The following is a 19,414-nucleotide window of genomic DNA, read 5'->3' on the forward strand; positions in this document are numbered from 1 at the left end:
AGGGCACTGTGTAACCCCTGACATCGCGTGTATCACTGTCCAGTTCTGCCTTGAACTCGGGGGACATCGTGATGAAAGACGAGATTCTGGCTGATGTTCGCAACAGGAGATGGCCGAAAACACCCATGATTGTTTCCTTTTTATACTTTTCCTTAAAGTAAATGGTGGGTTTGCAAAGATGCTCTTGCCTTGATGGGGATCCTTTGCAGAGTGTGGCAGAGATCAGGATGAAATGTAAAATTACAGGCACTCCTCATTGTCCTGTCCGTCCTGCCTTCTAAGGGCTCTGACTTGCTCTGGCACCTGTCAGGCTCCGATTTGGCCGTCCAGAATGAGGGGTGGAGTGTACAGGAAAGCTAGACCAGGGGAGAGGAGGTGGGGGGAGAGGAGAATGGCAATTTTCACTGGATTTGGGGACAGGAGAGCAAAGAGCATGTCTTATTCTATTTGCGCAAAGGAACTCCCTTTTTGCCACTCCTTCAGAATTGTTTAGGAAGGACTGACATTGCTGTTCAGTGAATTGGAGTCTGACTTGTCCTTCTCTTGGTGACTCCGTGATGTTGAGGAAGTCCTGTAAAAACGACCCCGCAACATGTTGGAAATATCAGAAAGCTCATTTCCAACTGACTTACCTGGAAGGGTGGGGTGCATTAGCTCAGCAATTGGAGCTCAGAGGTGGAGCTGACTTCGGGGTTGTTCAGTCCAGAGTTCACATATCAGACTGAAGCTCAGTTTCTCTGTAACTCTCCTTGTCTGCTTTGCTCTGGGTGTCAATTTGTTGGCTTTGTCCCCAGATTGGCTTCTGTCAGAGAAGCCACGTGGCACCAGGAGCTCCTGGAGCTACACACTTTGTCCTTTGCATCTGGAGGAGACAAAAGGCTTCTCTTCTCTCAGCCACCAAATGGGGGTCCCGTGCCTTATTGTGATGGCACTAACTCAAGCCACTTGTCATCTTTAAGCCAGTTAGTGTGGCTGGGAAGGGATAGGAATTTTTCAGATGGCTTTGTCAGATCAATTCCACCCTCAGAGCTGGGGTGAGGGGTGGTGAGTCCTCACCAAACCACAGGGCTGCTATGCAGCAGGGCTTGGGGACATGGGCCACATAAGGTCTCCTGAGCCCATATGGTCCCTTAATGTGATTTAGGTAAAGGTGCCACATTCAAGGGTGCAGGAGGAGGTGGTTCTCAACCCTTGTAACTGTAGGTGGCAGACCCGAGATTGGGTGAGGAAGGAGGGCAGGGCACAACCTCACTGTCCGTTACTGTAAGAATAAGGTGAGAACAAAGAAGACCAATCTTATTCAGGGTACAGGTATTTCCATCAAGGTCAGGACACTTCCCCTCGAAGTGTCTTCATCTCCAGAGGGGCATGGTCCATCCTGAGCATGATCTAAAAGTACTTTCATGATATGGGGAGGAGCCTGTCCATCTGTCTCACAGAATTTCCTCTCTGCCCTTCCCCCACTCCATTACCCACACCTCTTCTTTTGGCTTCTACCCACGCTGAACAGCTTACAATGCTTTGAAAACAGTCTCATGCCTCAGTACATTGACATGTGCTGTTCCACTTGTCTGGGAATGCTCTTGCTTCCTGTCTATCTAGTTAACTAGGCCTCAGTGTCATCTCCCAGAGGGGCTTGCTGCTCCCTGTTGGGTCTCCACTTGCTTCGTCTACAGTTCCACCACCTTTTCCACTGCGTTGCGTTTGTTCAAGTGGGCATCTCTCTCACTCGGTGATGAGTTCCTTGAGGGCATGGACTGGGTCAAACAACAGCCGCAACAATCCTAGGATGATTTTTCCCATTGTGCACATCAGCAAACTGACCAACCAGACAAACCTCTGCCTCTGCCCATGAGTCTATGTATATCCTTACCTCAGTCTGCCTGTCTTTTCAAACCAAGTAGATGAGCTGATGCACTTCTGTCTTTCGGGGCCATCTTTGAGTTAAGCTATCAGAGAGGGCAGTCCATTTTGTCTCACGCCATTGCACCCAACTGACCTATCTGTGGGCCATGCCCAGGTCTTCTCTCCCCCGTCGGTCTTAGGGAACACCCATGAATAAGACGTGTGAGCCGAGGATGCCATGGGTGTCTGTGCCGCCTGTGTGGTCAGCACACTTATATCCTCTGGACTTGCTTAACCCAGTCTCAGATGTGCCACTTCCATCTTATAAAGGATTGCTGTTGGGCACCCCTGACTCCATGGCTCAGTGGGTCTGACAGTACTCAGCATGTGACAGGCACTTTTGCTGCACGGTCACTTGATACTCTGAGGTCAGACCCTCTCCACCAGGACCCATCAGCATTCTAGGACCTATTTTCCAAATGGTCTCGAGTGTTCTTCTGCAGATGGCATGGCCTTGCTTCAGAGTCCTGGGGGTTTACACTGCGAATCTCCTATTGCAGTTTGCCAGGGACCCCACATGGTGTCTGGAACCACAGATCCACTGGTCCGTACAGCCCAAGCAGCAAGGCTGCTGGTACCACAGCCTGGAACTGCTGCTGAGCTGTTCTTTACTCTGGGTGCCACTCAAAGTTAACAAACAGCCTTTTACATCACTTGATACGTTGGAGAAGCAGTATTGCCAAGAGCAGAAGATGCTGACTCTCAAACCCAAAGGGGTGTACCAGTCGTTGTGCTTCTTTCCTAGTGGTAGGAGGTACAAAGTGCAATAGTTTGTCCTTCACTTTGAGGGCATGTCCCAGCACACCCTAGACCACTGGACCCCTGAAGTGGTCCTTACCTTTGGAACTCAGGTATTTTAACAAGGCATTAAGTCCAATGAGCACGGTGCCATCAGTATGGGGGATCAATATGACATTCTGAGGTATGTTCGGATTCTGACATGTGTTCGACTTATATTGTGACAGAAAGTGGGAGAACTAACCTAGACCCAGGGAAAGCTGTGAATGTGTGCTGTTGTCTGCCCCATGTGAATGCATACTGTTTCTGATTCCTTTTCCCAACAGGTATAAAAAACCTGCACATCAACAGTTACGATCCACATATCAGAAGCTGGATTAAATTTGCTCCGATAAAAACGCAATGTCTGGAGGAGCAGCTGCAACTCGAGGAATTAGTTGGTTAAATTTGTGGTCATCTACTGTGGTCTACCATGATCCATCCAGTTTTTCCAGAAGCCGCGCCTGACTCCCTTATGCCTCTACCCTTACAGGGGAGCCATGACAGCACTTTGGCACTTGGAGTGTCAACTGGGACTGCGTTTCTAACAATCCTCAGAAGATATGGGTATTTCTTTTTCCCCGTGTAAGATTAGCCATGCAAATGGTCACAGGTTCTTTTTGAGAAGATCTTGGTAAGTCATTTCTGTTTATCCTTGTTACAGTGTTACATGGTCCTTCCTCATGGGGACTCAAGCTCTTTTTTAAGAAGTGGATTCTTGAGAATCCATTCTTTAAAATAAGCAAGGGATTGTGACTTTTTATAAGTGATAGTGGCTGACATCAGCCTTCTGCTCATCTTTCTGCTTGATCTCTTTTGATAATATATTAATTTATTAACTGATGTCTTTTTTGGGCTTTCTATCTTGCCTTAGGAATGCCATGTCTTATTAGATATATTCATGGATATTTGTGGGTGAGGAACCTTTAGTTGCCTATTTAAAGTGATTATCCACACCTTGTTTCTGACAGTTAAATGCTGCCACCTCTCCTCTGCTATTTGGGGATTCTATCATTCCCCTTGCAACTAAGTAGTCCGGGTTATAAAAGCATGTCCTACCATCAGCCTAGATTACAGAAGACCATGACTATGGAACTTCTCAGTGATGCTTCTGCCTCTCATACCAGGGCATTGGGTCATTGCAGGGTCCTCTGAGCCTTTCCAAAGAGCACAACCTGGCAGTGAGCTTTCTAGTCTGATATATAGATTCATTATTGTATGCTCACTTCCGTTGGTCTTTTGATCTCTTCTTCTAGAATCTTCCATCACAGTCTGGAATCTCTACCTCACATAATGAGGTCAAGCTTCTAAGAACAGCATATTAGAATAATTTCCTGGGTCCCTGGTCAAGACATTAAATCCTGTGCCCCCATGTCAACAAAATCCTTACCCAGCTTTATATTCCACCTCCATGATCTGGTACCTTCAGGCCTACTCCCCATGAGACGTTCACCTTCCTGCTACTATATGTTAGCCAGTCCTGAAACTTTTTGTGGACATATTACCCCTCTCCTCCCTTAGAAGACTTAGCACTTCCCCAGTTGGGTCATGCTGAGATTAACCCTAACTATCAATCTGATGGCTGGAAGAGAAAGTGGCAAAGATTCAGAGGAGTAATCTACCTGAGGGCTCCTGCATAGTTCTCCACCAAGGGATTCCCATCACCTTCTAATGAGGGGGGGTGGGCCATTCAGGGTCAGAGGACTCAAGGGAACTTCGAAGTTCTTGGCCACACCTATTCAGATGTCATCAGTCCAAGTGTCAAGAGTCTGCGTTTTCCTTGCCCTGACATTGGCACAGGAGACTCACTCAGCCTGAGGCTTCAACCTTCCCTGATGTTCTGCCACCTGATAATTAAGTCTTGTGAGCAGTCTTCAGCACAGTCTGCACTCCCACTGCAGAGACGAAAGTTTCTAAAATACTGCCAAGGGATCCTCTGACTCCCACATTTGGCTTTCACTTGAAGGTTAATCAATCGGAGCCTGTCATTTTCTCCCTTCAGCTCATCATCAGTGTTTAGCCACAGCGGCTCAATTGCTCAGATGTTATAGTTCCTATTTCTCCTTTGCCTCCCAAACTTTAGAGACATGGCATAGGCTAATGCATCTCCTTCTGACCTGTGTATTGTCCCAATGAACACAGATAAAATTCTCAGCAACTGCACTGCTACAGCATGCCAGGGAACGGCCCTACTACCAGTGGTGGGGTTCTCATCACCATCTGGCAGGCAAGGGACCCAACTCCAGACTCTGTCCTGACGATCTGTTTCCTAGGATAAATTCTCATAACAAATGTGTTGGCCTGGGTTCCCCAGGATCAGATCACGAGAAAGGGATGCTTGTACAACTGATATATTGAGGGAATGCTTTCAGATGAAGTCCATAAGAGTGAGAGTAAGACAGGGCAGGGATGCTGCTTGGCAAAGAAGTGGGTTCAGCTGAAGTCTATCCTTAACGTGATCCCACGGGAGCTCTGGGGTGTCTCATTTTGAGGCAAGGTGGATAAGACTTTGTTTACACATATTAGTCAGAAATTGGCTGCAGGCAGACCCTGGCCAGCATGGGGACAGGGTGTAACTCCTCAAATATATTCCAAAAATCAGAAGGCAGTTGTTCAGAGAAGGGGCAGCTGAGAGTTATCAGCAGTCACCATTACACCAGTGAGAGGGACAGGCACCCACCCTGGTGCATGGGGTCTGGCCAGACACCATCAGCATCTACTACAGTTTTTCTTTGGTTTTCTTTTTGTTTTCTTTTTGTTTGTTTGTTTGTCTTTGAAGATTTTTATTTACTTATTTGAGAGAGAGACAGAGACAAAGCATGAGCAGGGGGGCAGGGAGAGGGACAAGCAGACTGTGCACTGAGCAGGGAGTCCGACTCGGGGATCTATCCCAGTACCCTGAGGTCTTGACCCGAGCGGAAGGCAGACATTGACCAACCGAACCACCCAGGGGACCGTACAGCTTATCTTTGAATAAGTATTACTTGGTTCTCTTACCTTTTCAAACCAGCATCGTCATCAACAGCTTCAATTTTTGTCCCAGAAATCCTAAAATGAAGTAAAATTAATGAAATGATGACCAGAAAACAGGACAGAAGCTGCAAGAAGAACTGAACTTGGCCAGTGAAAATGCTTTGACTCAAAAGTTGTTTCCAGTTATTAACTAAAAATCATTTTTACTCCTTGGCACTTCACAGTTTGCAAAGCACACTCAAATCTCTTTGACTTGAGTGATCCACAAAGCAACCTTGCAGTGGGTGAGGGGAAGGGGAGGGCTCTTGGTTCCCAGAAGGGTGAAGTGACTATTCTAGGGTCACAAAGCTGGTAAGTAGCAGTGCCAGAGAGAGATGGGCCGATGACCTAACTCTGTTGACTTCTGTATGTTCATTTTGGGGCTGTCACTTGACCTTAAGTGCATACCTTTTCCTTCACTCAGAGGAAAATACAAGCCAAGTGTAGAGTGTGATTTTCTTGAACTGTAAGCTCATGTTTTAGAGTTGCACATGTGACTATATCCAACTTTTAAAGTCAGCATCATAAGTTGATCTCTCTATTTGTAAACGGACAATGGCCAGGTAGTCAAACAACCGTCTGCATGTCTGGCCTCCAACGTGTCCATCCCTTTCTGGGCTGAAATCAAAATTTGCTTTGCCTCCACTTGAGGAAAGGGCTAGATGTTCTGACTAGTGGAAACATTTGGTTCTGTTACCAGTTGACAGCTTTTTGGCAGCAGCAGGTGGGATGATGGGCTTTGCGCACAGTAGGCAGGTTTTTCAAAGTTCTCAGTTTGGAGCTGGGCAGGCGGGGTGTCCAAGAAGCTGTCTTGAAGTCGCTGCGTTATGTGCCGCTGCAAATCACTACAGTATGTCACTGACATTTTCCACCTTTCAAGCTGCGCCGTGACTGCTTCCCCCCTCTCCAGATGATAGAAAATGACAGACTTTAGCATCCAGGCCAGCGGCCCTTCCTCCCACCCTGGCTGCATAATCCCTTCTCTCTGGTGACCTCTTCATAGTCTGGACCATGTCTTGACGCACCATTCTAGTTATCCCCCCAACCCACCTCTTCTCGATGCTTGCGACTCTGAAACTTGAGTATCCATCCACCCAGTCACTATCTGAACAACCCATCTTAATTCTTTGCATTGTTCTCATGACAACTATTTTTCTAGGTTACGTATTTATTTAAGGCCAGCTCCCTCCACCTCCCTTTAGAGCATAAGCTCCGCAAGGGCAAGAACTGCACCTGTCTTGCTCACTGCTGGATCCCTAGTGCTCTGGCACATAGTAGGTGTCCAATAAATATTTACTGATGGGTACCCCTTATATCCCTGATCCTTCCATTCCCCCACCCCCCTCACGGGGAGGTGGGCAGTGTGCCAGGCGCGGAGACAGCCTGGGCTGGTAGATGACTCTCCCAGAATTTCACAGGTGACCCCATCACACTCTCCCCAGAATGTCACGGAAGTGGGGCTTCCCAGTTCATGTCAGGCCCTGCCTCAGCTGACTGAAGACCCTCCACTTCTCCTGGGGGACCCTGTTGGCCACCACTCTGTGCAGAGAGTAAAACCAGACACAGCGCAGATGACCAGTCAGATGGATTTTTGCAGATGCTTTCTGATGGACAAAGTGTCACCCAGAGAAGCCAAGCATAAAGAAATGTCTAAGCTAACGCTACATCCGTTGCAACATCTGGGGATGACACTGTGTGAGGCCAGGGAAACGCGAATCAGTGGATGTCAACAGGACACCCCTAAAGACCTACCAGATCCTTGACCTATGGAAGGAAAACCATTTCTAGGGCTCATCTGCCAGTGTGGCTTCTCTTGTATAGGTGAAGGGGACAGGGGGAGAAGGGGACAGGGAGCGAAGCTTGTTGCAGCACACATTAGGTATCACCCACCACGTGGCATGTTCCATGCTGATTTCTCGATCTCCTTGTGGAGTCACATGTTAACAGTCCAACTCCGACTTTGTCATCAGAAGACCTAGAGTGACTTACAAACACTCAAAATCCAACTTGATTTGCAGAAAGCTGAAGGAGAGAATTTCAGCTCAAAGAGAAAGTAAGAGTAAAAAACATCAAAGGCAGCCAGGGTGAAGTTGATCCACAGAATGTGGGGACCTGGCAGCGGGTTGAAGGGTCAGTTCTCACCCCTCAGCCAGTGCAGAGCACATGAGGCTTGGTGTCCCCAAGGAAGAACTAGATGGGCAGCTCAGAAGCCGGTAGGGGGCTGAGTAACACTACCATTTCTGGTTCTGAAGTGAAGAGAAACGTCTCCCACAGGGCCTCAGAAAGATGACAAGGTGTGAAGCAGTGAGCAACGTCCTCAACGATGTCCTCACAGTAACCACAGTAGGCTGTTCCTTATGGCTCCCTGGTGCAGGCAAATAGGGTGACGCCAGCATGAAAACTCAGTAGGACGTTTTGTGATGGGGGGTGGAGTGGGATCGAATTTAGAGACAACAGTTAGACACGGTCTCCAGGAGCTCCTCCATCAACGCTTTGTTTTGCTTTCAATTGAGCTTCCACTACTCTTGGGTGGTAGTCCCGAGAGCTCTGTTTTGTGCTGTCAGTGAGATATTGCTTATCTGTCCATTTGTACAGTCAACCAAGCTGATCTTTTTAACCCTCACACCAACCCTGTGAGGCAAGTGTTACTGTCTCCGTTTTCAGCGGGAGTCAGGAGGACTAAGTGACTTGTCCGTGTCACCCAACTAGTAAGTAACAAAGTTGGGTTCCAAAGGCAGGTGGTCTGATCCCAAAGCTGTGGGTTTTTTCGCCCTACACCATCCTCCTCAGCTTTTGCTTCTCCAGGTGAACAGGCTTGGGAAAGGGAGAGCTGATGGGTTTTACTAATCTTACAAAATGGCGACCAAGCAGCTTCCATCTTACAAAATGGTGGCCAAGCGGCTTCTATCCAGCTATCAGGGCCTACTCTCTCACTCCTGTATAGTCCCTGGAACCCCTGGAACAGCCTGTTCTTTGGGCTGGAAGGAAACCAGGGCGAATTTCAATATTTTCTAACCAGGCCTCGCCCTTCTCACTCTTTGCCTTTGTTTGCTAATCTCCAGTTTTCCAAACCCAAACCCCCTGATTGACTGTGGGCAGCTGCCAAACACATCTGGCACAAAGGAAGTCCAGAATAACAGTCAGTCATCCAGGTGTTGGGGAGACCCAGCCAATGGGTCATCTGCGGTCAGCTGGGCAGCTTCCTGGTTGGTCAAAGTCTGGTCCTCCCCCCTTATCTTTGGAGCCTTCCTCCTGAGGACAGGCAGTGAGGGGGAGGCTCAGGCAGAGGGACTGGGCCAAACATTTGGAAACGCTTGCTTTGCAAAGACTCAGCCAAAAAAAGAGATTTAAACATTTCTTCTACCCACACAATTCAGGAAAGCTTAGCTTGGAATTTCCTAATTTTTATGCTTAATTAAGATAAAGTGTTGTAGAGAGTGTGCAGAAGAACTTGCCTTTGGCCCACAAAGGTAGGGGTACCATGGACCCCTGGCCTGGAGAAGCTAGTAGGATCCATGGAGGCCCCAGGATGGACCCTCTCACGTAGGTGTGGAAACAGCCCAGGGAGGACAGAGAGTGACTTACCTGTGATGGCAGAGTGGCTGCATGGACCGTCCCCCCCACCCCTGGTCCCAGGAAAACCCATCCTGGTCTCTCAGCCTCTCAGGTCCACCGGCCCAATGGAAGGGCGGGCCCAGGGTGGATGGTGCAGGCCGAGCAGGGGGTGGGGCATCGCATGCCAAGGCCTTGCTCAGGAATCAACAAGTCGCTGTCTGAAGATTGCCCGCTGTTCCTTTCCAGAAAATGCCATTGTTTTGTGGATCCTACTGTTGTTTAAATTCAGGCTCAGAGTAGCCAGTTTGCTGAGGATCCTTGGCTGGATGCGTTTGACATTATCACACGTCATCCTGCCCGTCAGCTGTGTGAAGTTACAGATGAGGAGACTGAAGCACAGAAAGATCATGTGACATGGCCAGTGAAGGGAGAGCTGGGCCTTGCCTCCAGACTAGTCCTTCTCTCATCTGGGCACCTGAGAAAGTTTTTAGCATATAACACTGTGCACGCCCCATTATGCAGGAAGCAAATTCCACGGCAAAGGGCCCAGTATAGAGCTGTGGGCAGGGTGAGGGAAAGTGTCAGGGATGTGGGGGCTCCCAGCACTAGTAAAACAGGAATTCATACACTGCTTGACTCCTGGACGTGTTCGAGTTTGCAACCTGGTCATCAGAAAAACAAATCCCCTTCTCCCATCCTTCCTCTTTCCCCCAACAACTGCCAGGAGCCCCCACTGTAAGACCCAGCCCGGGAGGCAGGACTCACAGGACCCTGCAGGATTGCAGCCTATGGGTCAACACCCAAAGATGGGCCTGGCTTGAAGCATGTAGTGTTTTCTGCAGAAAACAAAACAAAACCCACCAAAACCACAGACTTAATATTTTAACATTGCAGCCATCACATAAAAATCTGAATTTTAGGCTTCTTTTGAAAAAGCAGGAAGGGGGTCCTGGGTGGCTCAGTTGGTTAAGTGTCTGACTCTTGATTTCCACTCAGGTCATGATCTCAGGGTTGTGAGATCGGGAGCCACCTCAGGCTCATGGGCTAGGTGTGACACCTGCTTAAGATTCTCTCCCTCTCCCTCTATCCCTCCCCCTCCCCTAAAAAACAAAAAAAAGGCAAGAAGATGTGGTACCATTGGACCTGCACTTCTGTTTGGCAGGGAGCAGCTGAAGCAGGGTCCCCTGCCCTTCACATAAGGCTAGTGTGCTGGCCGGTCCAACATCCATTGTCTTACACCCTGGACCCTCTTTGCCTCTTGATGTTCCTTGCCTGGGCCTCAGAGTTGGTCATGTGCTCACAGCAAAGATGGTGAAACCAGAGCCAGTAAGGAGAGTTGATTTTCCTAAGGCCACCAGAGCTGGGACGAGCATGCGGGTCCCCCCGCCCCAGCTGGGTGTTCTCTTTCAAGGTACATGCTGCCATTTCCCCAGGAGCTTTGCTCTCTGCAGTGAAGCCCCCAGATTCCAGCGGGGCCTGGGACTCTGTGGGCTGCGACCGGGGCTGGAGACCTTTGCAGAAACCATCCATCTCTGAGTCCACATCAGAGAATCCCATTGCATTTCGGGGTCAGCGTTTACCAGGCATCCGGCTGGAGGAGAAAGCCAGCCCTCCCACGTGCACAGGGAGATTACAGGAATCTGGGCTCCATCCCTTGTGGGTTTAACGACGACAATCCCCCCACCACCCTGCTCTGGCCGTGACACACATCGGAGTACTCTCGGCCGGTGTCCCTGTGAGCTCAGGACAGCCCTGTGGGGCCCACCCGATCATCCCTAATTTCATGGGAAAGGAGGAGAGCTCACCAAGAGACGAACAGTGGGGTCTGGGGCTGAGCTGGGATTTGGCCCCCAGTTATCTTACCAGGGATTCACTCAGTATTTCCCCAGTAATTGGGTCAATTGGAAGTGGATTCAGGGAGGGGTTGCCAATTTCAGCTTTCTGATTTCACCAAATTGGCTGCTCAGCTGTCCCGTGTCAGTTCACTGAAGGACAGGGGGCGCGGGGGGCGGCACCCGGACTTGCAGAGAAGCTCACAGATCTGCGGCATTTCCTGATGCGGCCACCCCCGCCCTCCGTGGCAGGTAGGCTGTGCGCCTGCCATCCGTGTACCGCGTTCTCGGGCATCAGGAGGTTTCTGTCGGTGACCTTAGCCCTGATCTGGAGTCTTCGGCCTGCAGAGACAGTGTCTGTGTTGCTCTTTTGGCCGCCCCATTCCACGAACTCCCTCTTGCTCTTCTGGTCTGAGACTGAGATGATCCCTCTCAGCTCCAGAAACTCACCCCATCCCCATTTCCTGGTTCAAGGAGGAAAATTAGCTAGAAGCTCCCTTGCACATCAGGCAGGGCTGGATTGGGAAAAGGCGCTGTCTTCCCACATCACAGGTTCCGGGACCCCAGAGTGCCAGGACTCCCGCCACTTCTGACCTCCGACTCCCACTGGACACGCCCCCCTCAGCAGAGGGATGAGGACTGGCCGTGAGCTGCAGGCTGCCTGATGGGGCTGGAGCCTCCTCTGCCCCTGCGTGACCCTGCGTGACCTGCCCCCTTGAGGCTCCTGTGATAGGCAGCAGGAGGCTACCACCTGGCAGATCTACGCCCCACCCCTTCCCTGCGAGCCCAGCTCACTGACTGAGCTCCATGAGGGCCCGGGATTGGCTTTGAAGGAACGTGTGTTTTGAAGCCAGGCGTGCGTGGGTGACCCTGAGGTCTTCCCAGAAGGCCTCCAGCCGTCGGCCCCTTCATCTGTCCAGTGGGGCTGGCTTCCTCCCTGGCAATGCTGGGACAGGTGGCACAGATGCCTCTCTCTTCAGTCTGTCCTTTGCTCAAATGCCCCCCCACCCAGGGGTCTGCCCCAACCCACCATCTGAAACCCACCTCCCACGCAGCTTCACTTGGCCTCACCATCCCTGTCACCATCGGCCACAGGATAGGTTTATTTGCTGAGGTTTTCACTGTCTGTGCCCCATGCCCCACAATGTAAGCCTCGAGGGTAAGACCCTGCCTATCTCATTCAACACTGTTCCTTTCGTGCCCCCAATAGTCCCTAGTGCCTCGTAGGCACTTAAAATATTTGTGAAATGAATGAAGAAACATCCGTGGAGTATTTGCCTCTTGCTGAGTGAGGGCCTGCCCCTCACCTGTCTCATCCGTCCCCGTCCCCTCCTGCTCCAGGCTGTCAGTCCTGCCCCACCTTCTGGTCGCTCACCTGCTTCGTACTGAACCAGATGCTGCCACCCCCTCATGACTTTGGTCACTTGCCACCCTCTAGAATCCCTGCCGGGTTGGGCCAATATGGGTCGCGAGACCCGGATTGATTAAGAAGCACAGTGAATATTGTCCCTCCGATGGGCTGGGCTCTGAACCCTCTGAGCTTACAGTCTTAGGGAAGGGGGCAGAGGAAGACAAGCAGGCAAATGTGGGAGGTCCGTGCAATGCGGTCCTGGCTGGTTGTTGTGGGTAAGACCGTGTCTTTGGTTGCAGGTGCCAGATACCAAACTTACCAGCTGAATTAATCCAAGAGGAACACGTTGGCTTAAGGCATCAACCAGGGGACGAGCAGAGTGGAGACAGCTGAACGGACAGCCACAGCCAGACTTCCAGGTCTCTCCTTGACTCTGTCTATTTCTCTTTGCACACCGGGGGACTGTTGTCTTCCGCGGTGGTGGCCCGGGAGACACAGCCCTGGAGCTCTGAGATCAAGAGGACATGGTCTCCTGCCTCCCATTCCCATCTGATAAATCCTGGGGAGGCCTGTGGCGGCTCAGCTGGGTCTCAGGTGCCTTCCTTGATGTGTCGCTTTGGCCTAGGAGGTCAGGCACTAGATAGGCTGGGAGATCCCACTGCCACCCCTGTGGCTGACACAAAGAGGTCTCGGCTTAGATCTGGGTCTGCAGCCATGGCCCACCTCTCCGCCCTGTCCTGGCGTCTGTGCGCCCTCTGCTCCCATCTCTGCAGCGGCTGCACATGCCCTGCTCTCCAGATCCCTCCCCTAATTGAGCAAACTCCCAGGTGTCTGCTTCTCCATTCTCAGGTCTCCTGGCTCTCACTGCCTCCGCCCCCACCTACTTCCCTGGGTCTCTGAGCCCACCAGGCTGGGAACAATCTGAGGGACCCAGGGCAGGGCCTGGTGAGATCTGAGGGCTGGAGTGTGTCTGCAGAGCGGCTCTCTGGAGCACAGCCGGGGCACCTCGGGTCTAGTGCCTGGCCTGGGACATGTCTTTCTCTTCTCCCCTGCTCGCCGTGCTTTGTCCTTCCCAGGTGAAGGGACCAGCATGCGCCACAGTTTAAATGCTGTACAAAACACCCAGTGGCCAGAAAACTAGTGGAAAAGACAGCAAGGGTCTAGGCGGGGGGCTCAGATATATTCCCTTTGTCTGATTACCTTGGAGGCTCTCGGGAGCCTGTCTTGCTAAAAGGGATGCCGTCCCAGAGCTCTTGAGAGATGAACGCCTTGAGGATCCAGCTTCCCAAGTGGCTCCTTCTGGATTTACTTCATTGGAAGCAACGTGGAATTCTTGGTCAAAGTTGTGCCTGCCAACTGCCACCCAGGGCTGCCCAGAGATAGGTGGAGGACCCCCCCAAGACAGGAAGCTCTCTGAGGGCAGAAAGGACCGGCGCTCAAGCGAGGGGTTAACAAAAGGCGCCAAGATATGGCAGAAGCAGCCCTCACCCACCACATCCGGCGCGTCCCAGCCCGTCCTGGCGCCTGCTGCTTCCCGCACGGAGCTCCCGGGCACATGGCAGCACGCTGTCACGGGCCCTGACTCACCGCTCCCACCCGCACATCTGAGTCATGGGCCTCTGGTTGCCCGGGCCAGGTCCCCGGCCAGGCTCTCTGCACAGCTGGGTAACATTAAGATCTTGGCATCCCTCGAAGCGTGCATCAGATCCTCTGGGCCTTTCTCTTGTTGTTGTCGTCAGATGCTGATGGGAGTTTGGGAAGCAAGTGAGGAAGTGTTTTTCGGGGCCAGGTTGAAACTGGGCTGCAGGGCAGGGTCGGCCTGAGGTGAGGGCCTGCAGGGCATCGGGTCCTCCTCCAAGCGGTGGGCTCTGGGTTGCCAGCTCCAAGTGCTGGGCACATTAATGGGCACCAGCTTCTCCATCTATAGAAGGGGACAACAGTGGGCCCCACCTCCCAGCCCCGTGGGAGGATGGAGTGAGAGCATACAGGCAAGGGCCTAGAACAGCACAGAGGCGGCTGCTCCCGGGGCTTCAGTGTCCCCAGCTCTGCTCCTTTCTCCACACTCCACCTGCCTCCACCGTTACCCCCTTCGCACTGGCACAATTGGAGGACATCCACGTTCCTCAGTAGACCCCACCAGTTCCTGCCACCTTCTCCAGCCCCTCCTCACCACGATTTCCTCAGTTTTCCTGGCTGTAGAACATTCTAGGCTCTAGTACTCTAGAACATCCTAAGCTCCACAACAGAGCGTAAGCACTTCACCAAGCACCCCTCCGTGCTTTTGCTTACTTTCTTCCCTTCACGCCCTTCCCCACCATCTTCCTCTTCGGACTCCTCTTCTTCCTCTTGGGGCGGGAAGGTGGCTGGATGAGAGTTTGTACCCACTCCCCCGCCCCCCCCCCGGCCTCCCGCCTCCATAACACATGAGAGTGATGTGCCTCAGTTCAAATCACTTCTTCTGAGAAGCCCTTCCTGACCTCGCCGGCCCCCAAGTGGACTTAGGAGATGTGGGCATGCATCCCAGCTCTGGGCCCACGTCCTGGGTCCCGTGTCCTCTCTCCTCCCTGGCTGTGAACTTCTTGACTGCAGAATCGGGACTCATCTCTGCACCACCGGGGCGGGTCTGCAGGGGGCGACCGCGGACATTCTTTGAGAGACTAAATGAAGGACTAACAGAGATGCGGCAGGGCTGGCATCCCGGGTACCGGAGCAAACTTCCACCCCTTGCCCCCCAATTTCTCGCCCAGACAAAATCAGGCCTCAGTTTCCATTTGACGATCTCGGATCTCTGAGAAGACCCAAATCAAGCGCTGCTCAGCCACCCGGTGAAACCCTCGGGTCATTGCAGAACATTGAACATGGCATCCCTGGCCTGCAGGTTGTCATGAAGGGAGATGAGTGAGAGACAGAATGGGGAAGACACCAGGGAAAGTCTTAGTGATGTCTCAGCTGGGAAGATCTTTGGACAGCTCTTCTCTTCAGTCCCATACGGGGAGTACATTTGTGGGAGGGGAGTGGGGTAGGCAGAGATGCGAGGAGGGGTGGGAGGTGCTGATCAACAGCTTCTGAGATTCTTTAAGACTAGCTTTTTTAAAGTTACTCAATGATACCTGAAAGATTAGATTTCTGGAAATGGGACAGGGTTAGTTCCTTGGAAACTGGACACTAAGTGGCTGATTTGTTCAAGTCAGACAGACATTTCTCCCGAAAAAGTTGCCCAGCCCTTGGGACTCTGGGAGACTGCTGGAGCCCTGGCAGGGCTTGGCGAAGGTTAGGGACCCATGCTCCAGCCAGCCTCTATTTTTCTCTTCCCTTGTCTTCCCATCATGCAGGCATCCATCATTGCCACCAGGGGCTGATGTTTTGTGAGTGATCCCAGCAAAGGGACTCTTTCAGTTTCCTCTCTTAGGAAAAGAAAGTGTCTCTTCCCTGCCATCTTCACAGGCATGCTGTGAAGACAAAATGGTTTAAGCCCAAGAAATAACTATTTTCCTCTTAAATGCAAAATGGTGAGTAGGGAGAAGGCGGTGGACTGGGAGCCAGGACACGCAGACTTGACTCTTGGCTTTCACTAATTCACAGAGTGATGGGTCCTTGAGTAACTCACTCGGCCTCTTCTGGGCTCCATTTTCCTGATCTATGACTAAGAGTGCTGGCTTTGCGCATTGCAAACACCCTGCCAGCCCCAGCCTTCCACAGGCCTGCACATCCCACTGCTTCCTGACTCAACAGCCCCTCCGGGTGGGGGCTTCCATCAGATTTGGTTCAAGGTTCTCCGTGAAGGATGCAGCCACAGAATATTGGCTCAGGATCCACTGAGAGGCCCAGACTCCCTCTGCCTGATGAGCCATGCCACTGAGACTGTGGGCTCCCAACCTCCCAGGCATGCTAGAGAATCTGACCTGGCCTGGCTTCCCTGGCAGCAGGGCTGGTCCTTCTGACTTGGTCAGTTGAAGGAGGACCTCAGGAGAGAGGACTCTTTCTCTGACACTGACTCATGTTTATGAAAGTCACTCATCGCTGTTGACTCTTCATGGGTGGGGCTCTCGATTCCTGGGAAAATTTCCTCCAGGATTAGTTTGTCATAACAATGGGCTCTCACGCCACTGCCACCTAGAGCCTCTGGCCAATCATGATGAAGACGGGGACTTGCCTCCCCAGTTGCAGCTCTGCCTCTTCCTATCTGCGCGGCCTTGGAAAACTCACTTCACATCCTAAGGTCTCTATGTCCCCATGGGCAGAATGGTAGGAAAGAAATATCTATGTCCATGTCATAGAATGGTGTGAGGCTCAGAGGAGATAATGGGTGGACAGGGGCTTCACGATCTGTGAAGAATTGTGGAGCCATGCTCAGGAGATGACATTTCTTTGTCAAGGTCATTTAGCAGTGTTAGCACCATGCTATGACAGTTGATGGGCAAAATTCCCTGATATGATGCACTGGAAGAACACAGGAGTGAGGGTCAACTCTACTGCCATTTATCACCACTGGGTTCATGATGGATCCCCAAATCTGGTGGCCCCCAAATCTGGCAGGCCCATTCATAGTAGGCACAGTAATAAAGTTGTCTAGTAACTAGGTTGGGCTCTCCCAAAGCAGACCTCTCCCCCCACATAGATTTGATTCAAAGAATTCATATGTTCTTTGAGAGAGTGTGCAGAACACACTCTAGAGTTGTCCCATGAGGGGCAGGAAGCTGGGGGGATTTATCCTCCTACTCTGGGTGTTAATGCCCCAGAACTACCCACCTGCCTGGTGTGTGGGCCAAGCATGGCCCAGTGACCTGAGAACACCCTCAGGAGAGAAATGCAGCAAGCCATGGATGCATCTGGGAATTCCAGGGCAGGCTGAGGGGGTGGGGGCCAGGTGTTGAGAGTAACTACTATGCCACCTATAGGCTATGTGAGAAAAAAAAAATTGTCTGGCACAGGCAAACTCTGGAGAACTGTGTGCTCTTATTAATATCTATCCCCCAACTTCTTCTGTCCCAACAGAACCCCAACAGAACCTTTTCCTTACAGCCATAAGTTTCAAGAGAGGCTATCTCCAGCCAAGCCACAGGGCTGGGATCTTGGTTCATCAAAATCAATCATGATGCCTTGGGCATCTTGTCCATGACTGGTTTAGACATGGACCTAGGATGCCCTCCTGGTCCATGAGACATAAGGGGAGCCAGCCCCCTCCTAAGAGAGACCCAGGAAGAGCATCTTCTGAAAGCTTCTGTGTGTTCCTCTGCCTAGACTTTCCCCTGGGGCCATGGCTGCCATCTGGTCATGGTTCAGGTGGCCTCAGCTGAGGCAGAGGCAATATTCTGGTAGCTTCTAGAAGGTGGCCCCAGTCTAACATCTAAAACTTTCTTCAAGTGGGAAATCAGAGCACAAGTTCAGGTCCAAGATAAGCTTCCTATAGAGTCAGTATGGATGTATTTCCTTCTTTAAGGAAAAAAAAAAAGAATATTCTGGCATTTTTCCTTTAAAACCACCCTCTCTGTCTCCACAAATGGATCAAATTTGCAATCAGTGTGCGTGTTTCCCATTCTAAAGGTCTGGCGGGCTGGGTCTGGAAAAGAGGAAGGCAATTTGTGACAGAACCGAGGAGGTTGGAGAGGCTTCCACATTCCTACAAATTCACACCTCTCTGAGACAGGATCGGGGCACTGCACTTAGTGGTATCCTAAGGACTTCCAGTGTCTTCTGGGAGCCTGGGAAGCCAGATGAAATCACTGGGTTATGAAGCAATTTTACTTGGAATGAATGGTGAATTATTTTTCCGTTGACAAAGAAACACTAGATGTATCTGGCCTCTTTTTTCTTGGTAATTAATTTTAAGAAGGACTTTTGAATGCAATTAAGATGAGGTTGGACCAGGTCGTCCTTGGGGTTGTCTTGGAGCTGCAGAGCCCAGCAATGTCTGTAACAAACAAGGAGCTGGAGGGAAGGTTTATAACTGACCTGAGGCCTGAGCTGTGCAGGAGGGACATGAGGACTCAGGCCCCAGATTTGGGGAACCCCCAGGGCTGCAAGCCTCCCCCGGCCCCGTCGCTGGAGAAACAATGCATCAGAGAGAAGACCCATCACTTGGCTACTTTAAAATGCACTGGCAGAGTTGTATGAACCCTCCTGGTAAACTTAGGGCATTGGCCATGGTAAGATAGGAACACAGGAAGAGGGGACATCAATACTATTAATAATCATGATGGTGGTGACTCTGCACAAGGCACTTTTTCTATTTCCTACGGCTCTCCTGCAAGGTAGACATTATTATTCCCATTTTCATATTTAAGGAAATCGAGGGTCAGAGGGGTTGTGTAACTTACCCGGGATTGCCCTATAAGTGGGTAACCAATTGTCCTGGTTTGCCTGGGACTGTCCTGGGTTTAGGACTAAAATTTCCACGACCCTAGAAACCTTCATTTCTGGGCAAACCAGGATGGTTGGTCACCCTAGCGGTATCAGAGCCAAGATGAACACCAAGTCCACCTGGTCTCTAAGCCTGTTGCTCTCATGTCTACACTATGCCATCTGTTGGCTTCCAGGTCTCGTGAGATCCTCATGAGCAAGGTGACGTTCTTTACCCAAGGCCACACAAGTAGGAATCTGGGGAGGATGAATTAGAACCCAGGATGCTTTTCTCTAGAATCTGTGTTTTTCTTATAAGGCCAGTTGTTGCTGCAAATGAGTAGGTAGGTCTAGTGGTTACACCTTGTGGGGGCAGTGCACACATGCTGGGGGAGAAGCGGAGGCTTTGCACATGTCCACATCCTTGCCTGACCTGCCTGGAGCTGTACCCAGGAGAGAGCAGGCACTCATTAAAACTTTGTGGAGCAAAGGAGAGGAGAGATTACACATGGGTTTGCTTTCATTTAAATAGCAACACAAATGTTCAACTAACTACTCAGTAATTGGCAGACATAAATACAGACATAAAATGAGGATCGGTTTTAAGAGAACTACAAACACATCAGTACAATGTGGTAACTTT

The sequence above is a fragment of the Ursus maritimus genome, unplaced genomic scaffold (genome assembly GCF_017311325.1).
Source record: "Ursus maritimus isolate PB19 unplaced genomic scaffold, ASM1731132v1 scaffold_8, whole genome shotgun sequence".
In the NCBI taxonomy this organism is placed as follows: domain Eukaryota; kingdom Metazoa; phylum Chordata; class Mammalia; order Carnivora; family Ursidae; genus Ursus; species Ursus maritimus.